The 10999-nt window shown below is 38.7% G+C and overlaps 1 protein-coding gene across 3 annotated transcripts in view; it reads left to right on the top strand.

Annotated features, from left to right (window-relative positions):
- Positions 1-4569: 4569 nt before the first annotated feature.
- col8a1 (collagen type VIII alpha 1 chain) overlaps positions 4570-10999 on the top strand; it is a 133271-nt gene continuing 126841 nt past the window's right edge. For 2 of the 3 annotated variants that reach the window (XM_008107834.3, XM_008107832.3), the window contains exon 1: positions 4570-4704. The gene's annotated coding sequence lies outside the window, so the exon portion shown is untranslated. The remainder of the gene's footprint in view (positions 4705-10999) is intronic. The other variant, XM_008107833.3, reaches the window with a different exon arrangement.

The following is a 10999-nucleotide window of genomic DNA, read 5'->3' as shown; positions in this document are numbered from 1 at the left end:
ATTGCAAATATTTTAAAGAAATAATTGGTGTTTTCAACACTTGCAGGTTCAAACCTTCTAAATGACTGTTGAAATGCTGATGTTAGCCAAGTTCATCTTACTCCTTTTCAGAAGCCAAAATTCTAAAATACAACTTCTGCATCATGGCATTAAGGAGACACAAGCGAAGCAATGGGAATAAAGAACATAAATAACAGAGAAAAACAGCCTTCTGCATTTCATAAAACACCGTGACCTAAATTCTGTGGTTAGTCCTTGATAAATAGGCCTACTAAATCTCCTGGGATTTTCCTGGATATTAATTCACCATTGAAGCACTGATTCAGTGGATCTACTCTATTTAGGATTAACCAATAGGATTAAAGCCAATGTGTTCTCTACATCCACTTACTTCTCCATATTTTGCTGACTTTTGGGAGATGGAAGGGAGTTGGACTGGATGGCTTTTGTGATCATTTCCAACTCAATTCTATGATTCAAAAGATAAATGTATTGTTCTTTATGAAATTTACCTCTTAAGCATTCGCTCTTTCAAAAAGAAATGTGCTTGAAAAACTTTGGGAAATCTTAAAATAATAATCTATGGTGGAAGGCAGGCCATTGCTTGAAACAATTCTTAACGACTGAAGAAATTATTAATGTCTTCTGACCAAAAGTGTATTAACACTGAAGATTTAATGCAATTTGACACCACTTTAACTGTCTTGGCTCAATGTTATGGAATCACGGGAGTTATAGCTTTATAATGTCTTTAGTCTTTTCTGCCTCATCAAACTACAACTATCAGGATGCCTTTGTATTGAGCCATAAGAGTTAAAGTGGTGTCAGACTGCATTTGTTCTACATTGTAGAGCAGGCATGGGCAAACTTCGGCCCTTCAGATGTTTTGGACTTCACCTGGGTGTTAGGAATTGTGGGAGTTGAATTTCAAAACACCCGGAGGGCCGAAGCTTGCTCCTGCCTGTTGTAGAGCCTAAGGGATCCATTACATTGAAGAGATAGGCTGGCATTGCCATGTATTTACAGTGGGCACAAGAATGGCATATGCCTCTCTCTGCCCTACATTTCCACTTTACACAGAATATTCAGAAAGAGATGATGGAAACTAAGGCTGGATCTACACTGCCTTTTATCCTAGGATCTTATCTCATATAATCCACATTGAACTGGGTTATATGAGTCTTCACTGTCACATAATCTGGGATAAGCAGATAATCTGGGATCAGATCTTGGGATATAGGAAAGTGTAGAAGGGGCCTAAGAGAATCCCTTGCCTGTCTATCCTATATTCTTCTATATTAGGGTTTTCAATGCCTGAATATTCTCTTCCTGCTCCAGTCTAGATAGAAAAGGTACTAGTGGAGAACTTTAACAAGAATCACTACACCTTTTCAAGACCATCATGTCCTTATGTCAGCATTGTCTCATGGTTTCCCTCATTAGCTAGTTCCCCATGCCGATCTTACTAAAAGGTTTCAGCTAGCCTCAGGGTTTCCACTTTGATGATAATTATTGATTTTCCATGGTAGCTTTTGAATTTTAGTTTGGATAAGCTTTTAAAACTAATTCCTGTTACTCTGGAAGTGTATCTTTTCTTTGACCCTGGTTTGGTTCTTGTGGTCATAATTCCAACTCTTGGAAAGTTATTTTTTAAAAGAATGATCTGGAACTTGGGAATGCTATATGTTTGAATTAGTGCTAAATGGAGCCCCCAAATTATCATATCAGTTGAAGTCGTTTGACAATTGCAATCTAAAATGTAGCTTTCCCAAGTTACAGAATGAATATAATGCCATTTTTAAACCACCCATAACACCCAAGAGTATCATTTTGCCACCAGACAGAGTCTGTCATTATAACTCATTCCTAAAATTAGTTTTCCATATTGCACTGAATTCTGAGTACAGTGACTTAGAAATGTGGAGATGCCAGACTTCAGTGAGGTCATGTCCAGTTTATAACATCCCAATTTATGTCTTTGTCACTTTCCCATTCACCCTAACTGCTCTGCAAGGGGAACTCCAAGAACTGCAAGTTAATCTTCAGCCTAAAGTGAGTCATCTAACAAGTCAACCCAGAGTCACTACTGAATTAATTCAACCTATGGTCTCATTACCTCCCTTTAAACTAGGTATATCCCATGAAGGGGCAGACTAGTGCACAAGGGAAAGGTATCAGAAGTACACAGTAAAACCCCAAGTTCCAAATTAAAATGATTTGTTAATATTAAGGATGAAAGTATACAGGATGGAGAGAAACTAACAGACAGCTTAAAAATAAATATAGCAATTTACTTTCTAAATAACTTAAGCTGGGCAATTTAAAAGAGGAATCTCAAATTACTTCGGAGAAGCCAAGATCACCCACGATATTCAGTAAATGACATAGAACTATTTCTTTTAATAGAAATATTCATCTCTGTCTAGTGTCCTTCTATTGGCAAGCAACCCTTTTTATTCAGACAGCCTTTTGGCATTTTCTGTTGACATGGTTTGAACTGATCAGATATTGTCTTTTAATAGAATTGTTTTTAATTGCACTTTTAAACATTTGGATGCTTCTACTGTACTTTTTAATTTATTATTGCTAACCACTTTGGTTTTCATTTTGGGCAAAAATGTAGGATATAGATTTAATATACAGGTAGATACCGTAAATAGGGCTCACATGGCATACTGAACTGAACTTAATCTAAAATGGAAGCAGACACTTTCGGTTTGTCAGCAGCTGCACCAGAGGAGAAGAGGCAGAGATCATGTGAATATGGTGGTGGGAAGTTATGTTCAACTGCACATAATTATACCATGACTTAGAGCCCCAAATACAGGATTCTGAGTATCCCAGTGTAAGCAGTTCCCAAGGGCAGCCCATCCTCAGTGCCAAGCTCAGAAGACCCCCCAGAGTCTGGCAATTGGAACAGGACCAACTCTGGGGATAAGATCTTCTCAGGAAGAATGGTGGCAGCCCTCAGGAGAGAAATGCACTTTTCTGCTCCTTGTTACCAATGGCTTAGGTGCATCTACCCAGTAGAATTAACATATTTTGGTGCCACTTTAACTGGTATGGCTCAATGTTATGGAATCCTGGGATTTGTCATGTGGTGAGGCACATACACTCTTTGGCAACAAAAAGCGAAAGATGTAAACCTATCACATGGAGCCATGGCAGTTAATGTAATGTCAAACTGCATTAATTCTGCAATGTAAAGATGCCTTTACTTCGCCAGCCCTACCAGAAATGCAGAAATAACTGTTCTGTCTCCTAATGGCAATGCCCTCTCAAAGAAAAATTAAAAAAATAAACAATTGGGCCACACAGTCTACAGAAAACCTACACCCACAGATAGATATCTACATAAAAACTCCAACCATTACCCAAGTAAAAAACGAAGCACAATCAAAGCCCTGACAGACCATGTACAAAGAATCTGCGAACCTGCCTCCTCCAAGGGGAACTAAACCACCTAAACTGGGCTCTGCAGGCCAATGGATACTCCACCACAGACATCGGAAGAGCTGAAAGGCCAAGATCAAGCCATGAGAGTAAAGACAAAGATCCACCCTGAGGAAAAGTGTTCTTACCAAACATCAAGGGAACAACTGACTGCATAGGAAAGCTGATGAAGAAACACAGCAAAAACAATCTACAGACCCACTAAGAAAATCCAACAAATGCTACATTCAGCAGGATAAGAGGGATCCTTTCACCTCTGGAGAAGTCTACTGTATACCATGCAGCTATGGACAAGTCTACATAGGGACCACCAAAGGTAGCATTACCCAAACACGAATCAAGGAACACGAAAGGCACTGCAGACTAATCCAGCCAGAGAAGTCAGCCATCGCAGAGCACTTGATGAACCAACCTGGACACAGCATTTTATTTGAGAACACAGAAATGCTGGACCACTCTAACAACTACCATGTCAGACTACACAGAGAAATACATTGAAATACACAAGCATGTGGACAGTTCCAACATAAAGGAGAAAACAATGAAAATGAACAAAAGTATTTTAAAAACTCTAAAATCAAAACAGTAAATAAAGAACAAGATTAAAAAAAAACAGGGGAATTCCAGACAAGAATCAATCAGGGCCAGTTAACACCTCCCAACAAAGGATTCCCCCAGGCAGCGACCAGCCAGGCCTTGAAACTGCGGGCCATTAAAATGCTAATCAAGGTGGCAAATTCACACATACCTCAAGCAGACAAGGGTTCTTCCCCCATCCTGGACATTCCACAGATTTATAAACCTCACTTACTTAGTTTCAAACAGACCCTTCATCCTCTGAGGATGCCTGCCATAGATGTGGGTGAAACGTCAGGAAAGAATGCCTCTGGAACATTGTCATACAGCCTGAAAAATCCACAACAACCTGAACATGGAAAGTTTGCCCTTCTTATAAGTATGCACTTTGCATATTTCAGGGAAGTGGAGGAAAAAAACTAATTCTTAAGAGTATATTGAGGAGTAAATCAGGATACATGTTTGCCCCTAAGTGGCCTGCTGTCTTCCTCCTGAAGAGGAGAGCCCTCTCTTCCAGTTGCCTCTGGCTACTGCCTGCCTTGCTCCCTGCCCACCTACTATGAACAGCAGCTCCTCCCACCTGATCATAAAAGCCAACGGCATGCTACCGGCAGCTGATCAGAGCACTCTCTCAGTCTTCCAGTGATCTCTTCCTTTGACTCTTGCTTCTTCAAGGTAAGACTGTTTCTATCTCAAATGCTCCATCTGAATCCAGATGTTTTGTGGCATGCCACCTCGGCTGCTGTTACACTCTGGGAGTGCTGCTTCCTTCGTAGGATCTTTTTGGTTGGCAAGTAGCAAGTTGATATTTTAACCATAAAAGAAGATTGCATAAATGACTGAGAAATATGTAACATCTGTGGTTGCAAAGGGCTGTATTTTTTCTCTCCTTTCAATAATAAGGATAATACCAATGAGAACAAAGACCTGGAAATGCTATTTACTGTGCAATGTCTTTCAACATTTCATCATGTACATTTTGTTTTTCATTTTAATGACAGAAAACCCAAAGCCTTAAAATCATAGCAAAGAATCTAAAGAGTACTTTCAATACCAGAAAAAGGGCCCAGCAGTCAGTTTTGTGAAAGCTCCAGCATAACTTTTGGAAAGGACATCCTTCACACATTTTTACTGCTTTGCAAATAAGGCATTGCTTGGATTGCTGCCTCAGTGCAAGGACACAAATCAGGTGGATGTTTGACAAATGGGGAGAAGTTCTCAAGCCGGGAGCCTCGAAGATGTATTTCAGGAGCCAAATTCAATTTTCTGAAAATCTAGAACAAAATGTAGGATACCTTGTGTCGATAAACTGTATTAGATTTCGCCTTTTATTCTGCATGTTTCAAGAAATCTCAGAATGAAACTAACAGAGAGAGAGTTATGTTTATATATACTAACCTCAATATTACGAGTGCTGGCATTCAATCAGAGACAGACAGTTTTGAAAGCAGTTCTTAACTCCCAGCCCTTTAGCGATCTGCCCTGCCTTTATAGAAAAGCATCCGATTTACTAAAGTAGGTTTTTCCCATGTCAAGTGAGCCAAGGCATTTAACCACATAGTCACCTTTTAAAAGGAATTCCATCATATAAATCCTAATCCAGGAATGCTTGCATACTGTTCTAAAATAACAAGTGATCAGGAATTAATACTGCATAAGTAATGACCCTTAACTGTACACAGGCAGCGGGTGGTTAGGGAAGTTTCATTGCTTAATATATGACATTTCTGCATTCCTTAAAGTACATCTGTGTCATGCAGTTCCTTTTCAGAGCAATGCTTTGCTATTGTGGCATCATTCTTTTCCTAGAGTCTTTCTCTATAAGTACAAGAGGATAGCTTTGCACTTGGTGGGGTGCCACAAGCCTCACTGGGAAGTGTGTTTGATATAATAAGGATTGTGCTGAAGAAAACAGAATAAGCATCTGAAATTTTATCTCGTAGTATTTGGAAAAAAATCCAACCAAATGTTACATAAGTATCTGATGTCCTCTGAAACTGCTATTAACGTGCAGAACATTTTTACTAAGCTTCTTGCTAAGAGTTGGAGAGAGGAAAAATATCTGTTCTTTTTGACAAACAATTCCTGCACGTACATTTTTGTGAAAGGGAAAAGTTAATATGTTTTTCTTTACCTGGTATTTTAGAATGGTCTTGCTAATTGTTATTTTTTTAAATATTTGTCATCACGTTTTAGTCTTTAGCCAAAACAAAATAAAGCGCACACATCCAAAACCTCCAGAATGGATATCATTTGAAGAATGCGCTGTCTGAAGAATTCAGGTTAAAATAAGTTCCTACTGTGAAATTCCATTTATCATGTAAGTTTTTCCTGAGCAAATATTTCTGAAAATGTATTTCAAGCAGTATTCCCAGAAGAAACACTTCATGAAATGCATTTGACACAGAATAACCGCATGTGTCAAAATCGAGAGACTGCTGTTAAGTGAACTGGGGAGGAGGCTGCTTTTGAAAATAGTCATGTGTAATGGTGAAAATTTTCATGCTGAGAAGAATACTCCAGTTATAGTACAAGAATACTCCCAATAACTGTCCTGCTGGGGATTTTTGCCTCCTTTAAAAATACGTCAGGAGGTAACTTAAATGGTCCTTTGCAGAACTGGACCAAGTAGAGAAAGCTGAGCTACAGAAATATTTCTGCATCACAAAGTATGGTGTTGGGGTCATATTAAAAACACCTGCTTATTGCAGCACTGAACCTGAGGTTTATGTAAAAGTGTGTGCAAATGATGCCATAAATACAGACCACTTCAATCAAGCAAAGTGTGCAGAAATTGTACAAATATGAACCATGTTGCTGTAAAAAAGTGTCACTCTCCATGAATAGTCAGCACTCTATTCATCAAAATTAAACGAAACATTTCATTTTGGGTGGAAACATTTGTAACGCTACAACGATTTCTGGGATTACTGAAATGTAGGAACCCTCCTGCCTCCTTAAACTAAAATATTGCCACCCATGCAATATGGGGTATATTATCTTATATTTGCCAGTCCTACCTACCTACTGTTGCCCTTCTTGTCATATCCTAGGGGCTCTCCCAAACCCCAAGAGTGCTTTTGCGGGAAGGGATGGACCCTTTGCATGTGTAAGACAGGACCAGCAAAATGGGGTGCCTGAACTTGTTTAAGAAGAAGTACTTTTCATGTTAGGGAAACAACCATTGAATGTAGTCTGTACTTCATTGTACAAGACCTCTGTACTGAGACAGAATTTTAATGCCTTTTGCATAAGAGAGCATTCTCTGTTCAGACCATTTCCCTCTGACCTTTCTTCTCATACTCTCCAAATGTCCTAATAAACTGTATGCTATAGTGCTATGGCTTTCATGAAAATTCATTAGAGTTCAGAGAAAAGTCAGCCATCTATTTCATTGTTCACTGTAATAACTTACACTGAAATGTTTGCTTCCCTGGTGTTCAATGATATGTGCATTTACCTATAAGATTATTCTCATTCCCAGTTGGTTTCTAATTTGATACAAACTCTCTTGAGGTCTATCTTAAAGAGCTGGGCTTCACTGAAAGAAAACAAATATTTTCATGAGAATGTAAGAACAGCCTTGTCGGATCAGAAAAGACCTGTCTAGTTAGCACTCTGTTCCACAGCGGCCAAACAGAAGTCACTGAAAAACCCACAAATAAGATGAGAGCGCAGTAGTAGCCTGCCTGCCACTTATATTCTCTAATAGTTTATATCAGAGACATACATCTTCTACTAGATTCTGCATGTTGACAGATATAAACCTTTCTAGAAGGTCATATCCATTCATCTCTGTCTATGCTTTTCATGGTCTTGTGTTTTATTGCTATTTTAGCGTTTATTAAAGTAAATGAAAGGTTCCTTGATCTTGAATTTTTTTTTTTAAAAAAAAACCCACTACATTTGAGTCTAACAAAGGCTACTTGTATTGTCAGGCATAGATGGGACACTTGTTGCAAATTGTTGTCAAGTTGAATTTGATGTTATGGTAACTCTATGAATGAAAGACCTCCAAGACCCTCGGTCATCCATTGCTCTCCCTGGATCATACAGTCTGAGGGCACATTTATATGGACCACTTAATATGGATTGAAGGCATTTATCAATCCACTGTTAGAGTGGACTGCTTGGGTCATGCTAACCCGGGTTCATGTTTCATTGGATCAGTGGTTCTCAACCTATGGGTCCCCAGATATTTTGGCTTTCAAATCCCAGAAATCCTAATGGTTGGTAAACTGGCTGGGATTCTGGGAGTTGTAGGCCAAAATACCTGGGAACCCACAGGTTGAGAACCACTGGATTAATTCATCCATCTGAAATACAGTCTCCCTCTTTTCCCATTATCTCTCACTTCCCATTATCTCTCATCGTGTGTTATCACCTTTTCCAATGACTCACATCATCTCATGATACATCCAACGTATGACAGCCTCAGTTTAATTATCTTTTCTTCTAGTGAAAGTTTAGTCTTAATTCTAAGGCTTAATCCTTTTTCTTTTTAGCAATCCATGGCAGCTGTAGTACTCTTCTCCAGTACAACATTCCAAATTTTAATTCCTTTTCTTTTTGTCCATTTTTCCTTCCTGCCGGATGGATATTCCACTGAACTAGGTTTAGCATTACATGAATGATCTTTGGGCTATTCAGCTCCTCTTTACTGCTTTACTTTAGCTGTGGGGAGAAACAAAAACAGAAAGTTTTTGTTTCTCTTTTAACTGTACCCAAATTATTGTTACAGGGTTCCCTCACTTATTGCTGGGGTTAGGTTCTAGGACTACCAACAATAAGTGAAAATCCGCAAAGTAGGAACGCTATATTTATTTTAATATTTATACATTATTTTAGTAGTTATACACTATTTTAAGTCTTTATCAACCAATCGTGTGTTGATAAATTGCCTCCTTCTTCTCTCGTTACCACTTGGGCTCCTTTTCTCTCTCTTTGGCTTCTCCTTCCTCCATTCGTTAGGCTGTAAATTGTAATTTTTTATGATTTATAATAGTCTTTTAGAGTTTATTGAAAAACCGCGAAACTGCGAATCCGTGAAAAGTAAACCATGAAGTAGTGAGGGAACACTGTATATCAAAACTCAACAGAACTGTAGTTAACCTTAGCCCTGTTTACTGGGGCAAGCCAACCACAAATTCCATGTTTTACGAAATTAGATTCTCTAGAGAAATAACAAGTAAGATTAATTTAGTTTAGGGCTTGAACATACTAAGAAAATTGAAAATTGGGAGCAAAGGCTTATGATTTCTTCCTCCCTGAAAAAAGGGGACAGGGTACATATCTCCTGATATAAACCTTACTACCCCATTTCTGGTAATAATAAAAATAATAGAGGATCCACATAACTGAAGCTGGACATTTAGATCTACACAATCTGGCAGTCTGCTGTGCAGAATTAGACTTTTTCCTGTCTTGGGAAGATTTTCTCTAATTTATAGCAATACAACTATCACAAATAACTTGGTAGAGAACTGGTGTATGGTTATAAAGAATGTTTTGGGATTTGGGGTATTTTTTAATCACTGTTCAATTGACATAATTTATTATCCATGACTAGAAATGTTTTAAATTTTTAGTTTTATTTGATATATTTATACCCTTTCTCGTGAGCAGTCTCCACCCAAGCCCTACGTTGTTTGAATACTGAGCAGGTTTTATAGTGTAAGAGGAACATGAATTCTAAACCATTGTCCTAAGTTGGTGGGTTTTCTTTTAAGTGAGAGAAATGAAAGATTAGCTTATTGTACTATATTTGCTTGTGTAGTTCATGGTGTTTTCATGTGTGACTTGGAATTCAGCTTAATTATCGTCTTTAAATCTTGAATGTGTCTGAGAGAGTGCTTTCAAATTACCTGTACACATATGGTGACCCTATGAATTTCATAGGGCTTTCTTAGGCTCTGCTACCAGCCCTGACTCACAAACAAGCTGTGCCATAGGTCTCACACCTTTCTTGCTGTTAAAATGTGACATGATTTGCTATTAGGGATGTTAACTTGAAAAGATGTGGAGTTAAAAATTATGAGATACTATATCACATTGTAAAAACAAAAAAAATCACTGTTTGATGTGCATATATGACTTTGAATGCAGTTATTTGAAGGACAGCATTCTTACATTACATTCAGCATAGCACTCCTAAGTTCTTTTGATTGCCAGAGAGGATGAAAGGGTCCAGTGGTTAGTGCAAGGACCACATAGGCATATTGGAGTGTATGTCTGGAACTCATTAGAGTGCCACCAAGTGGAGTTTAGTACTTACAGAGGCCAGTGAATAATGGTTTCAGAGAGAGGAAAATATAGTCCAATGGTTACCATTTCAGCTTAAGAGTTATATGGTTCTAGGGAGACCACAGCATTGTCTAGTGGTCAATGAAAAGGAAGAAGGCATTTCAGGGTCAAATGACCACTCCTTGAACTAATCCCAACCTCCATAAATGCAGAGTCCGGGGAGTAATGGTTTCAGAGAGAGGACAACATTATCCAGTGATTAGTCCAAGGACAAAGAAGGCCGATTAAGATCAAGTGACTGCTCCTCAAACTTGCCACAGCAACAAGAATCAATTGTTTTTGAGCGAGCAAAAACCAAAGTAGGTCCATTGGAGTCAAGTTGTCACTTCTCAAACTCACTATAGCACCTCCAAGTGACAGTAATGGTCTCAGGTTTGCCTTCTTCTGAGACACATTCTTCTCAGTTTAAGGGAGGAATGTTGAGAGACAGTGGAAGGTTAGTTAGGGCTGTCCCTGTCAAATTAAGACAGTTGTGGTGGTGACAGTGGTGATGGATTAATTTGTTGTTGAAAATTTGGCAGTGCTGTTTGGTGGAGAGGCACTGTTGGCTTCCACTGCAGCTGCCCATCTCTACAGTAGATGGTAATGGTAGATGCTCCAACCAAATGGTCAGTATGGGGTTTTTATACCAAGCACATCTGTCAGTGCTTGGCATTGCTTGGTAGTA

This window comes from Anolis carolinensis, chromosome 3, assembly GCF_035594765.1.
Source record: "Anolis carolinensis isolate JA03-04 chromosome 3, rAnoCar3.1.pri, whole genome shotgun sequence".
In the NCBI taxonomy this organism is placed as follows: domain Eukaryota; kingdom Metazoa; phylum Chordata; class Lepidosauria; order Squamata; family Dactyloidae; genus Anolis; species Anolis carolinensis.
This window is presented reverse-complemented; position numbering and strand designations above follow the sequence as displayed.